Source organism: Dipodomys merriami, unplaced genomic scaffold (genome assembly GCF_024711535.1).
Source record: "Dipodomys merriami isolate MVZ:Mamm:240054 unplaced genomic scaffold, mDipMer1.0.p SCAF_8, whole genome shotgun sequence".
NCBI lineage: Eukaryota > Metazoa > Chordata > Mammalia > Rodentia > Heteromyidae > Dipodomys > Dipodomys merriami.
Genome location: NW_027206401.1, coordinates 11046119 through 11066181, shown reverse-complemented (window position 1 = coordinate 11066181; position 20063 = coordinate 11046119). Strand labels below are relative to the sequence as shown.

At 47.9% G+C, this 20063-nt stretch overlaps 1 protein-coding gene across 5 annotated transcripts in view; it reads left to right on the top strand.

Moving 5' to 3' along the window:
- Positions 1 to 20063, top strand: part of Mthfd1l (methylenetetrahydrofolate dehydrogenase (NADP+ dependent) 1 like) — a 138842-nt gene that overhangs the window by 96898 nt on the left and 21881 nt on the right. The window lies entirely within an intron of this gene.

The following is a 20063-nucleotide window of genomic DNA, read 5'->3' as shown; positions in this document are numbered from 1 at the left end:
TCACTGGCATTTAAGCTCACACTGTTTTTTCAGGTCATGTTTTCAGTACCCACCATCCTAAAACTAAAGCCCCTCCTCCTGCATTGGAAGGGCTCCGTCTGAGGTTTGACTAGAACAACGGGTTCCTTTTGCATCTTGCACTGAAAGTGACAATATGGGGTCCTAAACAAAGTAGAAGCAGCTGCTCTGCCTCCAGGAGCTGGAGGACCGGCCTCTCGCCCTCTGCCTCCCTCGGCAGCATTGTGGGGCCTGGCTGGGAATATGAGAACAGCACACACAGCCCCGTTTGACGGGGTGCCGTGGGGTTCCACTGCTCTGCAGCTATCGCCAGAACTTCCAGTTATTTCTGGGGACAGGAAGAGCTGGACAGAGAAATAATAGTCACGGGCTGGGAAGGTGGCTCAGTGGTAGAGCGCTTGCCTTGCATGCATGAAGCCCTGGGTTCCATTCCTCAGCACCACATAAGCAGAAAAAAAAAAAGCCAGAAGTGGCGCTGTGGCTCAAGTGGTAGAGCACTAGCCCTGAGCTGAAGAGCTGAGGGACAGCGCCCAGGCCCAGAGTTCAGGCCTCACAACCGGACCCTCCCCCCCACCCCCAAAAAAAGAAAGAAATACTAGTCACACAGGCCAGTCTTCCCTTTGGTGGCCTAAATTTGACTTCCTGTGATGGACATATACCTAAAGTAGGTTTAGAGGAGGGGGAAACATTCTAAGTCATCATTATTATCATTATTGTTGCTACAAACTGATGTGAACCCAGACAGAAATGTAACGATAACCTCTTGTAATGAGTCATTGTAGCTCTGTTATTTGAACAAGCAGTGGGTCTTCCCATGATGCACAGGGGCTTCTGAGAGGAGCAGGGGCGAGGCACAGAGCTGTGAGCAGCACACAGACATCCAGAGCCTGCTGGTCCCAATGCCCTCAGACCTGAGGGGTGCACCAGCCAGCCCTGCCCCGGGAGGAGGAGGGAGGAGACCCAAGTGTTTGTACAGGGCGACAGGGCCAGGCCTCCAAAGTGGCAGAGTGGGGAATTTCAGATCAAAGGCATAAAAGTACACAGTGCTCAAGCCCCAGTGCCCCATAGGACTGGACTTAACGGGAATAGGAGCCTTGGAAATCGAGTGGGCAGGACAGACCTGGTATTAGAATGTCAAGTGCCAGCTCAGACACTTGGTTTTTATTCCTCCACAGTGGGGAGCCCCTCGAGAGTGGAGATCTCTCAGTGGGAGGGAGAACAGGTGGGCTGAGTTGTCTTTGAGCTGTGGCAGCAAGGTGGAGAGTGTTCAGTCCACGGGAGCCAGAGGTACCTCAGATCAGCAGTACATTTCCAAGTGCTGAGATTATAGGCGTGTGCCGTCACTCATGGCTCTGAATCCTATTTCGAAGATGGCTTCCTACAGTGGGGACAGAGGAAAAGGACTGTTCCTGCTTGGTGGCTGTGGGCGGCGATATTGCCAGTTGTGTAATGAACACAGGAAGAAGGCAGGTTGGCAGAGCCTGGGGTGAGAATTTAAGGGTTAATGGGGTGTATGAAATTGTCTGTGTCTAGTAGAAATACAGGCACAACCGTGAGAAGAAAGAAACAGGAAGGCGACCTCGGGCATTTTAAGAGACTAGGGCAAATGTCATGAAGCGAGAGAGAAGGCAGGCCAGCCGGTGAAGGGAGGTGCTCCTGGCGATGCGTCAGTGGACCTCGCTGAGGACGAAGCGCGCAGGAGGGGAGAAGCAGCCAAGCCATGTGGCGGCACTGCACACGGCTGGTGTGTTCAGCCCGCTCTGTCACTCCAGGGAGAAGGACTTGACTAGCAGGAGAGCTGGGTGGCGTGGTCACAGGTGTAGCTCTGTTCTGTGGCTGGCAGGAAGTGGGCAGTCAGTCTGGGAACTTGAGCAAGCCCTTGGAGTGATGGAAATACTCACTGTGAGATTTTGCTTATGCCATCACTATATATGTTTGCCAAAACTCATAGATGTTGTGTGTGGTTCAGGTATGCCTTAATGAACTCATATGGGGACAACACCATGGTGTGCACCTGCGTCCATGAGAGGCTGAGGCAAGAGGTCCCTCAAGCCCAGGAGTTCAAGGCCAGCCTGGCCAATGTAGTAAGACCCAGTCTCAAGAAAGGGGGGAGGGAGGGGTTACTACAAGGTGCCAGTAGTAATGAATGCCCATAATCCTAGTTACTCAGGAGGCAAAAATCTGAGGATTGAGGTTCAAAGCCAGATAGACAGATCCTTGAGATTTGAGATTCTGTCTCCAGTGAACCAGCAAAAAGCCAGAACTAAAGGTGTGACCTGAGTGATAGAACATTAGCCAAGAATGAAAAAGCCAAGTGACAGCACAGAGTCCTGAGTTCAAGTTCCAGTAACCCCCCCCAAACACACTCTCTCTCTCTCTCTCTCTCTCTCTCTCTCTCTCTCTCTCTCTCTCTCTCTCTCTCTCTCTCTCTCTCTCTCTCTCTCTCCCTCTCTCCCTCTCTCCTCTCCTGAGAAGAGTGTCTGAATTTTGACTCCGGTCAGCCCAGGCCATAACTGAGGAGTAGAGCATCAGCCAGGCTGCAGGTCAAGAGACTGGACCAGCAGGGAAGACAGGGGTGAGAAAGACACCCAAATGACAGAAGAGGACGTGGAGGCATCTCCGGGGAGAAGGGAATCTCATTCCCACCGTGTCCTGACTTACGTTGTGTAGAGTGGAAGTCCCACAGTAATTCACACAGAGCGCATTCATTTATTCATTCATTCACCCCAGAGGCGCTCACTCTGCTCTGCTAACAACTGGCAGAGAGAAACAGGTAGAGTCCACAGAGAAGCTGGTGTGCCAATTTGACGGATGCTGTCTTTGATTTTTCTCAACCTCTAATAAGAGGCATTAAACAAAAGTCACAATTAGAAGCCTTTGCGATCACTGAATGACTCTCTCATAGCATCTCCTCACAACCAGTGAACACCACCACACCCCACTGCCAGGTAAAGATCAGAGCTGTTCTGGAAACTCTGAATTCCCTTGGCTTGTGTCTGAACACTGGGCTTCCTCCTTCTTCCTTACCTCTGTCTGCCATCTGACTACGTAGACAATAAATATGTGGGTGGCCCTGAAGTGGGGGTGGCCGTGAACCCTCGGGGCTCAGCAGGTCCTCACACCATGCTTCCGCTGATTTGCTCGTTTGCTCCAGGGAAATCCTCCTCAAACAATCGGCCTGGGGAGTGAGGAAGGAAGTGAGGCCTGACAGGACAAGTTCCTGGAGGTCAGAAAACCTTCACTTGCTGCTGTGCCAGGATAGGAAGCCACATGGGGAGCCAGCACATACACCCACGGAGGCCAGGATCTCCTAATAGGGGCTGCTGTTTACGTTTCCTTCATCCTATCTGGGGGTCCTGCCACGGACTGCTGGAATGCTTCTAGCATTCATCAGCCCTGTGACAGACAGGATAGTAATTTCCTGCCTAGATGACCAAGGGGGAGGGGATGAGGACCTTAACTGGGGCCTGATTGCTGCAGGTGAGAAAGTTCTAGCGGAATGAATCACTGTAACACTTAGTCACTCAACGTGTGATTATTAGAGTCCCCTTGAGATATATACCCTTGTATCCACTCCAGAACCCACGTCCCAACTGACACTGCATTGGCCATGCTTCTGTAGTATCTATTTACTCATTCATTCGTTCATTCATCAAACTTCTGTGTGTTAATTTTGTGCCCATACTAGGGCTTAAACTCAGGGCCTGAGTGCTGTTCCTTAGCTTTTCACTCAAGAGTGGCATTTTTTCTACTTGAGCCATACCTCTACTTCTGTTTTTTTGCTGCTGCTGCTTTGAAGATGAGTTTTATAGACTTTCCTGCCTGGCTGGCTTCGAACTTCTATCCACAGATCTCAGCCTCCTGTGTAGCTGGGATTATAGGTATAAACCACCTGTGCCTGGCCAGACATTATTAAATATGTCTATGCTCAAGGCCATAAACTTAGTGAGGATGAGCAGGAGCCTGTGCGGGCCTTCCCTCACAGGCCAAGGGGAGACTGATCGATAAAACCAGTCAGATACATACCACTGCGGAAAATCCTCCCTGGACAGGCTCTGAAGAGAGAGAGCCCTCCTCCCTCCCTTCACTACTGCATAGGTCTAAAAGTAGGAATCCCAGAATACTGTGACTTTTCTGACTGGCTGTGGTGGGAAAGACATGGAGAGTGCTGAGGAGTTCCGCATCATCTCTTAAAGTTGGCCTTCTAAATGCTTTTACTACTTTTACTTCCCATTTTTCTATCGTGTGTGTGTGTGTGTGTGTGTGTGTGTGTGTGTGTGTGTGTGTGTGTGTGTGTGTGTGTGTGTGTGTGTGTGTGTGTGTGTGTGTGTGTGTGTGTACTCATATGCGCACGTGCCAATACTGGGGCTTGAACTCAGGACCTGGGTAGTGCCCTTTAGCTTTTTTGCACAGGCTGGAGCTGTAGCAATTGAGCCAGAGCTCCACTTCTGGTTTTTTGGTGGTTAATGAAATAAGAGTCTCATGGACTTTCCTGCCCAGACTGCCTTCAAGCCATAATCCTCAGATCTCAGCCTCCTGAGTAGCTACAGTTACAGGCACAGTCACCAGAGCCAGCAGCATATATCCTTATAACATGAAAATACAACAAATAGACCTAAGTTCTTAGGGAAAAAAAATGCATACTTTGTGGGTTGTGGGGCTTGAACTCTTGGCCTGGGAGCTATGCCTCAGCTCTTCAGCTCAAGGCAAGCACTCTACTACTTGAGCCACAGTGCCACTTCTGGTTTTCTGGTGGTTTATTGGAGATAAAGAGTTTCACATCCTTTCCTGCCCTGGCTGGCTTTGAACCCTGATCCTCAGATCTCAGCCTCCTGAGTAGCTGGGATTATAGGCGTGAGCCACCAACACCTGGCCAATGCATATTCTTAACTTGGGGCAACAATTATAAGAGAGGCAGGACGCAGGTGCAGTGGGCGGAGTAGATCAAGCGCAGGTGCACTGGGGCGGAGTAGATCAGGCCCGGCCCCACCGCCAGTCCTCACTGGCCTGCAGCATTGTTTTCAGGTGTCCTGCCATCTTCAGACACCAAAGAGAAGAAAAGGCACAAGAGTGCCTGGAATGCTCCTGAGAGACCTCACACGCTCCTGTGTGCGGTTTGTCTGGCTCTGTCTCGTGTCTGCTCACCCCAGATTCTGTGCAGGAAATACAAGATCATTCCCCCCGGTTCATTTATCCCGAGTCTTCTTGTTTTCTCTTTGGGGTAGACAGAAGATGGGGGACATCATTTTTCTCCCAGGACTTTCTTAGAACAGTGATGACTTCTCAAAACAGTTGGCATGGAGCAGTATCCAACCAAGTCTGAATTCCTAACAGATGTGCGTGTGAAGTTTGGTCCTGGGTTGCCTGTTTTCCTTGGACGTTGCACTGGGGCTGTGAGCAAGGCTCATCAGGGCCAGCGTGGGATGTGGTGGTGACTGCTCACCACACTCTGGGCTGGAATCTCAGGGTTCAACAGTATCCACGCTCACCTAGGAGATCAGATCTCAGCCTCCTGAGTAGCTAGGATTACAGGTGTGAGCCACCAGAGCCCGCTCTCACCTACTTCTTGTTTGTTAGTTTGTTTGTTTGTACTGGTTCTGGAGTTTGAATTCAGGGCCCCATATTGTCACTTGGCTTTTTCCGCTCAAAGCTGACACTCTACCATGTGAACCACACCACCACTTCTGGCTCTTTGGTAGTTAACTAGAGAGAAGAGTCTCATAAGCTTTCCTTCTTGGGCTGGCTTCGAACCTTAACCCCGCAAATCTCAGCTTCCTAAGTAGCTAGGACTACAAGCATGAGCCCTTGGTGTTCCTTCTCTCCTACTTGAAATCCCTTCTCTTCGGCCCCCATGCCGTGTGGCAGCCGGGGATAACAAGTGCTGGGCCCAGCCTCCCAGCATGGAAGTCTGCCCAGGAGCAAGGACCTAAAATCCCTGCAGTGAGATAGATTCTTCAACCCCGGGTCAGTTTTGACTCCACTCAGGGTGACCCGACCCAGCCAGGTGCACTCCTGACGTCATTGCCTGGCTGGACTGAGGGACAGCAGGAAACTGCTGGCTGGTGTGGGGGGAGCTGGTGACGTCACCTCCCGCTAGCCCTGGGTGGAGAGTTAGCGACTGACTGGAGGGGGGGCGGGAGGGGGTGAGAAAGGCAAGCTCACCACCCCCCCTCCCTCCACCCTCCCCAGGCCCTGCCATTTCGTTCTTTCATTCTTTCTCACGTTTGGTTCTGCTCATTTTGTTTTGCCTCCTCCTCCCTGTCCTGTAAAAGTATGTAGAGAATGTGAGGTTGCCTGCCGAGTCTGATTCAGGTCAGTGGTGAAGTCCTTTCAACTCTGTGGGGTGCTTTCTCCTCTCCGTTTTGGGGTGCATGCTTTATATACTTTCTCCACTCCAGTAGGCAGGAAGGTGAATTCACTCCGACCTTGTAGGCTTAAATCAAATACACGACTCCTCAACCTTTTCCAGAGATGGATGGCCAGTTCCATAATGAGAAAAGTAAACATTCATCCCCAAGCTGAGCTTTGAGATGAGTGAGTATAAGTAATGCAGCAAAGGGCTCGCCAAGATGATAAGAGCAAAGCCAGGCACCCGTGGCTCACACCTGTGATCCTAGCTACGCAGGAGGCTGAGACCTGAGTCTCTCAGTTCAAAGCCAGCCCAGGCAGGAGAGTCTATGAGACTCTTGTTTCCAACTAACTACCCAAAACCCAGAAGTGGAGGTGTGGCGTAAGTGGTAGAGTGCCAGCCTTGAGCATAAAAGATAAGGGACATGTCCAGGCCCTGAGTCCAAGCCCTACTACCAGTATAATTTTTTTAAAAAGGGGGGGAGGGGCAGGGAGAGGAAAAAGAAGACCAAGCTGAGCTGTACTAGCTCAAAGCATTCATCAGGAACTCAACATCACCCAAGATACCCACCCTCCTCTCTCTCCCCCCACCTCTCCTGGCCCTCCTCCCACCTCCACAAATAAACACAAATCTGCACAAGCCCATCCTCATGCTCTAGTTCCCCAAGCCCCTGATATCAAACACTGATGACTTTGACATAAAACAGACTGGGCTCTGTGTACCCCTGCGTCCTCTATCGCCATCACTGAGCTCCTGTGGTTTCCTCTTCCCCTCCCAGCTCACAGTCCCCTTCCCACCCCTCTTCCTTATCTCTGCATCAGAATTTCCTGCTTTCCCCCAAATGTGGCCCAGGCATCAGGCTGCTGCTTCCTCTAACCGTGATGTCTCAGCAGCAGGTTGCTCTGTCACCAAGCCTTCCTGTAGGGAAAGTGACATATGTCCTAGCCACAATGACAGGAGTCATCCGTGACTGTTCGGCATGGCATGTCCAGGGAGCAGAAGGTGACCCGCATCAGGCTCAATTTCCAGGAACGATTTATCACACTGATGGGAGTAGAAAGCTTTGTGAGTCATGAACGCAGTGTTTCGCCTTCTGGCACATAAGGTCATCTAGGTCCGGGCCATCTGTTTAGAAGTTCTGTTCTCTCTACTTCAATACGGCTCTCTTTTTAGCATAAATATAAAATCACTTCTGTGAAACAGCATCAGTGAGGGAAATACACTAGCTGTTAACCTGCCAGGTATTCCTTACTGTGGAGTTGGATTTGTAATCTATTCCCATTCATCTTTGGTCTGTCTTCCCTGCTTTCTGCGTACCTAGAAAAAGGATGCTTGTAATTTTTATAGGCAGTGTTTCGATCCATGGTTCTTTTCTCTAGGAATTGACCCAACACTGATTCATTTTTTCCCCCACTTTGATTACAGCCTGCCAGCTTTCTTTCTCTGATGGTTGTATTCTTAGTGTTAAATTGACAACAAAGCTTTGTCTCCATTCAGTGTATGATGGTACAGGAGGATTGTATGATGGTGATGGGAGGATTGTTGTTAGAACCCAGCTTATACAAAAGAATCAGAAAGGAGAGAGAGAGAGAGAGGCACGAACACAGGACATGGTAATTCACGCCTGTAAGCCCGGCTAAACGGGAAATGGAGGTAGTGGAAAGATCATGATCTAAGGCTAGCCCCTGACAAAAAATAATAAACAAAAAACAACTGTGACCCTACCTGAAAAATAAACTAAAGCAAGAAAGGCTAGAAGTGTGCACAAGTGGCAGAGTGCTTGCCTAACACAAGAGCAAGACCCTATATTCGATCCCCAATGCTGCCTAAAGACACGTCCCAGTTCAGAATTCCCAACGGGCTCTCTGAAATCCTCTACTTGTGATGTGGCCCTTAGTCTGGGCATCTTTGTGTTCCTCATTACCCCAGTCTTTGCTAAGAAGCAGCTCAGCAATTCATACAAAGGATATAAAACTTATACTAACGAAAGTTCCAGTTTCACAAGTTAAAGAATCAGGCCATCCTCAGGATCTGTTTGAGGGTTTAGGGGGAAGGAATCAATAAGAAGAGAAGCTAAACTTTTAAGAAAGACATCATCCTTTAAAACAAATTGTATGGGCTGGGTGTGTGCAGTCACAAATATGCAGAAAACAAGGTAGAAGGATCCTGATTCAGAGCCAGCCCGGGAAAAGTTAGCTGTCATCCTAGCTGAAAAAGAAATAGCAAAAAAACAATTGAGGTTTGGCTGAAGTAGCAAAACACTTGCCCAGTGAGCAAGCACACAGGTCTGAGTTCAAATCCCAATACTGAGAAAAAAAAAAAGAAATTGTACTTGGCGAAGAAATTTAACTCAGTATCTGGAACGAATGTGATTTACAGGGATAAATGTCCATGTGTCTATCAAATTATCCACACATGCATATCAAATTAAAAGAAAATACATTTAATAAGAATTTGGAAAGAATTGATTATCACATGCTCTTTTCTGGGTATGATTAGAAATGCAAAACATGTCATTAGATGTTTGCATAGGTGGTGATATCTACTGGCATCGAATGAGGGAGCAAGTGGAACAAGTGTAAAGTAGGTTTAGGGACAACATTTGTGCTGAATTAAACAATCAGTGAAGGAATTTTGTCAGTTCCCTGGAGGGCCCAGGATGAACATTCACAGCTTCCCTCGTAGCCCCTATGAGCAGTTTCAGGGGGTCCTCATTAAGGGTGCTTCCCAGATGCCTTGTAATGAAGGTATTGCAGTCTGCTATGGAAGCGACTGGTCATGGACTCGAGACTCCCATTTGAGTGAGACCCATTCTTTCTTGTAACTTCCTGGTCTCAGCAACCAGTCTCCAAGCTTGCCTGTGCTTCAGGAACACAGTTCTTCAAGTCCCCACACCCCAGGACTGGAGTCCTAGGTTGGTGCCTCTGGCTCACATAGCAGGACCCATGTCCAAACACTGCACTTCTCAGGGAAGCACAAGTACACCTCTATTCACGCATTGGTGTGGCCAGTCACCCAGCAGAGGGAGTGACACTTCCTTTGGGTGTCCTTTCCCAAGTCACCTCACCTGCTGTCTCCTCTTGATCCAGGTCTTCCATTCTTGTTGCCCCCACCCCCCCAACCTGGGGCAGCCCAGAGTAGAACGTACCTTGCTGGTGCCTGAGTGCAGTGCTGATCACCTGTTGGCTCCACATAAAGCAAAGGAGGCTTGACAAGCCCACCCCCAGTGTGACCGGGCCAGTGCCGCAGGCCCAGGCACAAAGCCAGGCTTTCGTTGATTCTGCAGCGCTGGGGGTTGAACCCAAGGCCTTATGCATACTAGGCAAGCTCTCTACCATTGAGCTACAGACTCAGCCCACAGCTACTCTAGAACAGTTGGTTTTTATAGAACTAGAGATTCAACTCAGGGTCTGTGTTTGCTTGCTAGCCAAGTATTCTACTAATTGGCCCATCCCTTCAGACCTAGAAAAGCCTAGAAAAGGGCTCGAGGACCCACAAATCCTTTCTGCTTTCCAGCCTTCTCGAGCAGTGCCCTGGCCCATCTTGTCCCACTAGTTACTGCTCATAAAACCAGGTCCAGATACATTATTCATAGGTTTAAATAGGGATGTTCAGGTCAAAAACCCTATTGTAAAGGAAAAAACAAAATGTCAGCTGTACTTTGTACAACTACTTAAAGATAATATTTTAAAAACGAAAGGGATAAAAAAGGTCAGCTGTATTGGCATAGTACCCAAAGCACTCCTGCGGCCAGCTGCTCACACCAGATTCATAATCACATCCTGAGCTGTCCCTCCACGGTCCCACCTGTACTAACAACTGCCTGAAAAGTGGGGTTCCACAATCCCCTTGACTCCACTAATTTGCTAGGATGGCGCAGAACTTAGGGGACTGCGCATCACACAGATTTACCCAGAAGGGCCTTGGGAAAGATGCTGGTGAACAGCCAGAGAAAAAGAATACTAAGTCTGCAAGGAGCCCCAGTGCCAGAGCCGCTGTCCATGTGGAGTTGGGGTGCAGTGGAGTTGGGGTACACTGCGCTCCCACAGCCCTCTCGCCACCCTCAAGCTGTGGAATCGCGGTAGACCTTCACCTCCAGCCACCTTTCCTCGGAGGTAGGTGAGTGGGGTTCAAGCATTGCACACCTGCAGGGCCACTGTTGGTTGTGTCTCTGGGAGTGGCGGTCTGCAAGTATACAGGCCACCACCCCCTGGTGACACTGGGGACAAGGGGTCACCCCCCTCCCCATGGAACACTGGGATTGGCTGTGCCAAAGAACTATGTCAGTATTAAGCTAGTTGTTAAAAGCTGTGATTTTTGGGGGGCTGGGAAGGTAGCTCAGTGGTAGAGCGCTTGCCTTGCATGCATGAGGCCCTGGGTTCGATTCCTCAGCACCACATAAGCAAAAAGAAAAAACCGGAAGTGGCGCTGTGGCTCAAGTGGTAGAGCGCTAACCTTGAGCTGAAGAGCTGAGGGACAGCGCCCAGGCCCAGAGTTCAGGCCCCACGACCGGACCAAAAAAAAAAAAAAAAAGCTGTGATTTTTACAGGTCAGAAGCCTTTAAAGCTGTTCAAAGGTATATTAGACACTGAAGTAGAACTGCCCAGGAACTGAATGGGAAAATCTCTTCTGGTTTGGAGCTGTCTTATTTGGCTGGCCTGTGTAAATATTTCAGATGCATTACAATGCTGCAGTCCACGTCTTTGCTGCTGTGTCGTTTATTATAAGGCCACTGGGACCACTCACCTGGGCTCTGTCACCCCTGCTCTCTGTCTGATGGTGTGGTTGGTATCGGTTCCAAGTGGCAAAGGATTAACTTGTCATCCAAGCTATAAAATCACAAGGAGGTTCTCTTCTCTACCCTTGTATCCAAGAGAGGAATAAATCCCTACCGCAATGTTCATATTAAGAGAGAAGTTTTACCAGGCTTAGTGGTGCATTCTTGTAATCCCAATACTGAGGAGGCTAAAGTAAGATTATTGAGTTTGCAAGGCCAGCTTGAGCTATGTAGGGAGATCTGTCAGAGAGGGAGGAGGGAGGAGGGGTGTGTGTGGAAGAGAGAGAGAGAGAGAATGAGAGAATGAGAATGTGAGCACAGATCCAGTGTAGAGTGCTTACCTAGCGAGCACAAGGTCCTGCTTTTAGACCCTGGTACCCCAAAAGGAAAGAGACCAGTCTGGTGTAGGTTTGATTTATGCGCCTCTTACTGGGACTGAGCTGCAAAAGGCCAATCGTTCATGATGCCACCATGTTCCTCCCCGGTTAGTACATAATGAATTCAGCAAATTATCCTCTTAACAATCCTTTATGCCATTTAAAAACAATGTAGTTAACAATGCCTTTCATATGAATAAATATCCCCCCATAGGTGGCCGTAAGTTCTTTATTATTTATGACCACCATAACTGACTTTTCTCTCAAAGCTGTTTTGACAGCTGGAAGTTATTTTAATTTTGATAAGTTTGTCATAAAGAGTAGAATGTGCTTTTTTTTTTCTTTTTTGGAGGCCAAAAAAAAAAAAAAATTGGCAGGGAGAAAAGAGAGTTTCCAACAGGAGGTTCGCCGGACTTCTTCAGAGCATTTTTAGTTTCCAGTTGAGGCAAAAAAGTAGAACCTTGTATCTTTGGAGTAGGAAGTATTTCAGAAAGAAAGAAAAGCAAAAGGTTGCTATAATCACATCACTAGAAAAAGAAGAGCTTTCAAGAAGAAGAATAAAAGTTTAGAAGTTAGGAGTCCTTTTTGTTCAGATAGTAAATGATAGTAAATGATTAATGGAACATGAAAATCATGATGCAGAATCTAAGTACTAAAAACACTTGCCCATAAATTCTTCTAGCAGCACAGTGATCACAAATTCAAGCTGAGGACAGTGATGGAGTGTTCCAGTTCATCTGGAGTGCACGAGTCCGCTGCGGCTCTGACAGCGGGTCCCCTGGCTGCTGTCAACGCACAGGCCCCGCTCCTGTGTCGTTACTCTTAAGAACAAAGGCTTGCTTGCACCACTCAGTAAATCCTTCCCCACCAGCCATTCCTTCTTCCCTGCTTGCTTGCTTCCTTCCTTTTCTTTTTCTACTTTCTTCTTTTCTTTTTTCCTGTACCTTTTTTATTGAACATGTAAACTGACAACTTCCAGACCCCCAAATAATTATTTTCCTCCAAATATAAGAAAGAAAAAGGAAGGAAGGAAGCAATCGAGCAAGCCATAGGCACCAATGGCTCAGACTTGTGATCTCGCTACTCCAAGGCTAGGTCTGAGGATTCCAGTTTGATGCCAGCCCAGGCAGGAAAGCCCATGAGACTCTTACCTCCAATTAACTGCTTAAAAAGCTGGAAGTGGAGCTGTAGTTCAAGTGGTAGAGTACTACTAGCCTTGAGCAAAAGAAGTCCAGGGACAGCACCCAGGCCCTTAGTTCAAACCCCAGGACCGTACAGAGAGAGAGAAAGAGAGGAGAGGGAGGAAAGGAAAAAGGGAAGGAAGAAAGAAAAGCAAACAAGTGCACCCTAATAACACCAGCTATGCTTTGTGGTGTGGGCCCTGAGCCTCTGTCCTCTGTAGTGTACTTAAGGCAGCTTCAGAACTGCTTTCTAAGCAGATCCTGGCAGCTGACGTCTGAGGCCTAGATACCCCACACTGAAAAACGAACTCCATAAGATGGGGCTCCCACCCTTTCTTCTTAATTAAAATAGCCCAGGGAACTGTGACCTCTGAGGAAAGCCGTGCAGAGAATCTTCATTTCATTGCCAGGCAGCAGCATCTGGCATATTTATGGAGGGTTAGGGTCTGACCTCGTACTTATTTACCATACGTAATAAGAACTTAGCTGATTTCCCACATTGATGTTTTAATGAAACAGCAATAGCTTCTCCCTGTGGAGAGATAAGGGAGATAAGGACATAGTTCACGGGACCCCATGAGCCAGTGAGGGCAGCACTAGGGTTTGGAAAAGAGCTATAAATGAGTAGCAGGGGATGGGGAAGGGGGGGGGGTGTGTTCTGTGTCTTGGGGAAGCAAAGTTTCTAATTGTAAAGAAAGCTTGATGGTACACATTGCAAAGACATGGGGTTCATTCTACCATACTTTTAGGGTGACAGATGGCTTGCCACATGACAGCTAGCTAGAATCATCAATTTCCTTAAACACAAATTTTTCAATGTGATAGTTGGTAATTAGCCTGCAGATACACGTTTAGCCCCCCCAGATAGAGCAGTGTTATGAAAATGATGCTGCAGACCTGAGAAGGTGGCTCGGTAGTAGAGCGCTTGCCTCGCATGCCTGAGACCCTGGGTTCCATTCCTCAGCACCACATAAGCAGAAAAAGCCAGAAGTGGCTCAGGTGGTAGAGCACTATTGAGCTGTAGAGCTGAGGGTCGGCGCCCAGGCCCCGAGTTCAGGCCCCACAACTGATTTCAAAAAAAAAAAAAAAGATGATCATGGGAGGACATGGAATTTGCCCTCGTGCGCAGGGACCCCATCTGCGGGGGTGAGGAAGGGGTGTTGTGTGCTATGCCTGCTGGATTGCAATACACAGATTTGAGCCTGTCACCAAGCTTCTAAGGGAACTTGGGTTTTCATCCTGAGGAGGAACAGCAGAGAGCAGTAGGAAGCACACTCACTGCGGGGTCCAGGCAGCAAGCCCCAGCTCCTGCCCCACAGCCGCCCTTCATCCCAGGGGCAAGGGGCCTCCAGCCAGAGCTTTTATAAATCTAACCTGTCCCTGAGCTTCTTTTGCTCCAGGCTAGTGCTCTACCACTTGAGCCACAGCGCCATTTCTGGCTTTTTCTGTTTATGTGGTACTGAGGATTTGAACCCAGGGCTTCATGCATACTAGGCAAGCACTCTTACCACTAAGCCATATTCCCAGCTCCAGTAATGTCCTTTTTTTTTTTTTTTTTTAAATGAGAAATGACAACCACCAAAGGATCAAAATGGTATAACAAGCCAGGCAGCAGTGGCGCACGCTGCTACTCAGAAGGCTGAGATCTGAGGATCACAGTTCAAAGCCAGTATAGGCAGGAAAGTTTGTGAGACTCTGAGCTATAATGAACGAGCAAAAAGCCAAATGTAGAGTTGTGGCTCAAGTGGTTGAGTGCCAGCCTTGAGCAGAAAAGCTCAGAGAGAACACTCAGGCCCTGAATTTCAAGCCTCATTTGACACCAAAAAAATAATACAGCAGCCATTTGGACACTGCCCTGGTGATAGGCTCTGCTCTTCAAATTTTGTTAAATACTTTTCACTCCCAGAAACCCTTACCTAATCAAGCCACCAGTAGACTGGCATTTCCCTGAGCATTTCCTGAAGTGTGCAGAGGCCGGATGCCCCGCCCTCCACCCTGTGAGCATGCTCCATTCATTCTTGGCGTGGCCGGGATGCCTCTCCCTCACTGAGTTATGTAATGCACTGGGGACACATTCATTTTATTTACGAGTAAGTGGATGCTTTCAATGGATCTTTGGCTCTGCTTGGTTCCAGACTGCAGTCCTTCCTGTACTGCATGGAGAGCACAACGGGCCCTGGAGGAGGGGGACCTAGGATTTAAGTGAAGGGCAGAGCAAGCCAAGGTCAGCAAGCAGATGCCTAAAGACAAGGAACATTGAACGTATGGGCAGAAAGAGCTGCAGGACACAACTCAGTTCATGTTCTCATGATAAAGGCCTTGGCATGGCCTAGAATTTAGAAGAACAGCACTAGAGAATGAGATTTCATGGTTTTTTACAAAGAGCTCCCCGCCCCCCAACCCTCTTTCTTGCGGGACACAGGCCTCACGTGGGCACTGAGAGTTCATGAGGCGTTTCCAGCTTAGCCAACGCAGCAGTGTACACGCACACGACCTGCTGCTGCTTCCCTTGTTGGAGAGGAGTGCTATATACCAGGCCATAGGAACAGCAGAGGCCTAGGCCTGGCTACAGCGGCACAGGAAAGTAAGGGGACATGCTACTCGTGTAGACCGCTAGGTGATGCCTGGGGGCTGTGGTATCAGGCCAGGAATGGGTGCCCAGATTCAAATAATGAAGGCAAGGTCAGACTCGGGTAATGAGGCCAGAGGGAAGGAGGTAGGTTGTACTGCAGCATGGGACGTGAGCGTTCACATCCTTTAAAATGCCAGACTGTCCAAAGCAAAGACCCAAGTCCCGTGAGGAGTTGAGGGTCAAGTTTAGGAGGTGAGTTTATCTTGCGCATCCTGGGAGTATAGGTGGAGAGATGTTGTGATTATGCTTGCACGTTACAATGGTTCTTTGGACCACAGGGTGAGTAGAGGGAGAGATTGGTAGCAGCGTGAAGATCTGATTGGGAGGCCTAACTAATGCAGGCAAAGAATGCACAGGCCTGCCCGATCGAGGCAGGAGATGGGCGCAAGATTCTACGAATGTAGAATGAACTAGACACCAAGAACAGGAAAGGGAAGAGAGAGGATCTTCAAGTCCTCAAATTCCTGACTTGCTCTTCTGGTGAATGGGCTTGTGGATCACATAAAGAAGCCAGAGTGGAATTAGATTCCAGGAAGCTACCAGCAAGACCATCCCGTCTCATACACTCAGGTCACAGTCACACTGACAGCTATGGTTCATTGCCACACAGGGCTACAAAACAAAGTAGCGAAGGAGGTAAAAGGGAGGGGAAACTTCTAGACTCTACCTGGACTCATTCATAGAAATAGAACATCTGAGACACTGCCCACCGGGGACATTCTCAGTGACTCAGTCCCCAAGTTGTTTATTGGGGCTGATGACAAGGGGTCCCTTAACCTGGCCTGTGGAAATCCTAGACTCTTAGAGGAAAGCAGGTGGTTGGCATAAGCCATATTGTTGGTACAGTTTACACCCAGGAGGGCATAAATACAGACTTGAGCACCTCCCCCAAATGCTCATTGAAACCTGGTGGTGGTTTACACCAGACTCCCAGCACTCCGGAAGCTGAGTCAGGAAGATAAAGAGTTCTAGGCTGGCCTAGAGATCGTCAAGGTTGAATCTAATGAGGAAACCAAGGCCCCACCTCAGAATGACAGCCATACCTTGCCCAGCAGTGAATAAAATCTAGGTTGTCCTGGGGCCCTCAAAAGCGTATCTGGCCTTATTAAAACTTCCACCTGGAAGGGTTCTTTCTAGGCAGCCTGTGAGTCAGCCATTCGCTTTCAGTCACCCTTGCACTAATTAAGACCTTTGCCTTCCCTGGACTCTTGTGTAGCCAGCAATTATATGCTTCCAGGCTCTCTGTTGGCCACTAGTCATGAAAGATAAATGTAGGGAAGTCTTTTCCCTCAAGTTACCTTCAGTTGTAAGACCAGGAGTGGGGTAGCTACCGTGACCACTGGCTGGGAGAAGTGGAAAGAAGTCAAACACAAAGCAAGTTACTTATCTACATGAACTCTCGTGAAGGGTGAAGTGGAACTTGAAAACTATACAGTGAAGTTGGTGAGCATTTTTTATTCAGCTTTGGATTTCATCCAACTTAAGTTGGATGTAAGAATACTACTAGAAACCTATACAGTGATTATTCTCTAAGATGTCCATTTCACTCAACATGTTTAATTTGGCTTTGTTCTTGGCAGTTAACTGTGGTACCTGAAGAAGTGAACTAGTAGCTGGGCACCAGTGGCTCATTAGCTATTCAGGAGGCTGAGATCTGAGGACTGTGGCTTAAATGGTAAAGTGCTTGCCTTGAGCTGAAGAGCTTAGAGACAGCACCCAGGCCCAGAGTTCAAACCCCACGACCCACTAAAAAAAAAAAGTGAACTAGTAAGCTATAGTCCCAGTCACTCAGAAGACTTGGACAGGAAGATTGAGTCCAGGAGTTCAAAATTTTCTCTCTGTCTTTTCTCTTTCTCTGTCTTTCTCTCTCTGTCTCTGTCTCTGTCTCTGTCTCTCTCTCTCTCACGCACACACACACACACACACACACACTCACAAATGACCTTTTCCATGTCCATTCCCAGCCTATTTAGGGCTGGATCATATGCACTTACATGTTCGTTGCTACTTATTATATGGCTATACAGCCCACCTTAAAATTAGTGGACAAACTGTAATCCTAGCTACTCAGGAGGCTGAGATCTGAGCATCCATATTTGAAGCAGGCATAGGCAGTCAGGTCAGTGAGACTCTTATCCCCAAGGAACCAGCAAAAAAGCCAGACGTGGAGCTCAAGTGGTAGAGTGCCAACCTTGAGCTCAAAAGGTAAAAGCTCCCAGACCAAGCCCCAATACTAACAATAACAATGATGATGATGATAGGCAATAGATTGCATTATACAAAATTATCTCCAGGGATTATCAGATAAGTGTAAGCCAAACTTCACAGTAGGATGGAAGTTATTTCTTGACCATTTGTATAGACTCATATACATGCATATATATGACAAAATGTCCCGTCTTGAATCTTTATCCTTAGCTCTGCTTCATTTGTGGCCTCCTTTGTCATCCAGAGAGCCTTTCAAACATGATTCATTAATGCTGTGTAGCTGTGTAGCCTCACATGGGGAAAAGGTTGAATATTCTGTAAGATGCATAATCCATTTAAACACCATCTTGCTTTTCAGCTTAACAACAAACGTGACTTACACAGATGGGAGGGCAATTTGCTTACTTCCCTGTTCACATGATGTGTGCTTTTAGGGTAGCAAGTTTGCTTTCCAGAGCTAGCCAGAAATAATATTGACAAATTCATGAAGGCTTCCATCTGATTCTGTTACAAACTTATGCAAATATATTTAGACAGTTAAGCAAATAGAATAATTAAACATTCAGATGTCAAGAATGGAGCAGGGGAAATGATAGCAGCTGTCCGGTTCCACTTTCTGGCCTCAGGTTGGGAGTTAATGGAGTGTTTGAAAGTACACCTTGACAACCAAATTTTTGAAGTATGATTAGATTTTTCTGTTTTGAGTTGGGGTTTTTTTTTCCTTGTTTTTTTGTTGTTTTTTTTTTTTTAGATTTAAATAAAGCAGAGTATGTTACAGTTGCAGGAAGTTATAAGTTTTTGTGAGAATACTTTTTTTCTTTTTCTTTCTTGCTGCACATGTTACTTAGAATTTTAAAAAACATTCAGTGTATCTGTCATGACCCCTCCCTCTGGGACCAGGCCACTCCTGGATGAACTCACTCAGAGCAAGAGCTTCTCAAAATACAAAATCAAATTGTTTGTCTTAAAAATGTTATTTCAAAGTCTTCAAAAAAAATAGACTAAAACTTGGCAAAAATAATCTGAGGAGTTGTCTCCTGAAAGTCTCTGAGATTTCATTTACAAAGCCTGCTTCCAAAGAAATTTACTATGTGTGTCATAAGTCTGGAACTTTCTCCTGATGCCATCTTCTAAATTCCCGATAAATATCTTTGAAGTGTTAAATTATCTTTCAACGTGTTGAAAATAGGATGTCTTTTTTTCCCTCAGTTTAGCAATCAATGACTGATTGTTCTTCCAAAACACTTAAAATATTAAACCCAATCAGAGCTTTGCAAAGTAGCAAGTATTTTTTTTCCATCTTGAAAAAATGCATTAGTATTCCTGACATCTTTCTCAGCTGTGTACCCAGGGGTGCCGAGAATGCCCCCCCAGGCTGGGCTGCGAGGTTTTGAGTGGACAGATAGATGAGTGTGACTAGGCTGACCTTCATTCCTGTTGGAGGGGCCCCTGCCTCATAACACTCCCCCCAGCCCCCTGTCATCACTCTCCTCCTCCCAGACCAGTACCACATACACACACACATACACTCACATGCACACTCACACATACATACACACACACATACATGCACACTCACACGCACACTCACACACACACACACTCACACACACATACACACACATACACACACCCCTCAGCCTGAGCAAAAGACATCAGAAGCTGTCATGGATCCTTTTCTGGCCAGTGAGGCCTTAGGCTCGCTGTGTTTGTCAGAACTCTCTTGTGGTCAGGAGAAAGAGAAACAGGACTGGGACTTGGGGAGAAAGATGGGAGGAATTGACCAAATTGACACCGAAGTTCTGTCATTGGTCCCGCCTCAGCCGTTGCTAGATTCAGGCTCCAGGCCCCGCTCTCTACTTCAGCCCAGCTCTCCACCTGGACGCCCTCTGCCCAGGCCGCAGTGACCCGCCCTGCACAGCGCCCACTGTCCCAGAGCAAGGAGAGCCTCCTCTCCACCTCTGCCTAGCGTTTTTCAGGAGCCATTCCCCCCAGTGTGGACAGCCGGCTGGGGGGGGAGGGGGCGCGCCTCGGCTCCCCTCCCCTCCTCCATGGTCACAGTACACCAGTGGCCACTGCTCAGACCGCAGTCATTTAACAAACCCAACTGGACTTCCAGGAGTTCCTGCTTGTGTCCTGTGTGTGTTGAGTGGATCCTGCTCCCTGGGAATTCGCCTTCTGCATCCAGCAGAAGCCCTGGCGCTCAGGAAGGAGCCACAGCGCTGAGGCTTTCTAAATATTTTGGCATAGAAAGGAAGCCTAGTCCTTAGTCCAACACTGGCTCGTCAGTGGCCAGAGTACAGGTTTCCATGACAACTTAGCTCCCACCACCTGGGGTGTCCTGACGTGAGCTTCCTCACCAGATACCCCAGAAGCCTCACTTGATCTTCTCATTAAGGCCATGTGTGTACATCGTGGTGCTTCCGATTGGTAAGTATTAAACTCGTATCTAGCTGAATATGAGGTGGCTCATGCCTGTGATCCTAGTTACCCAAGAGGCTTAGAGCTGAGGGTAAATAAT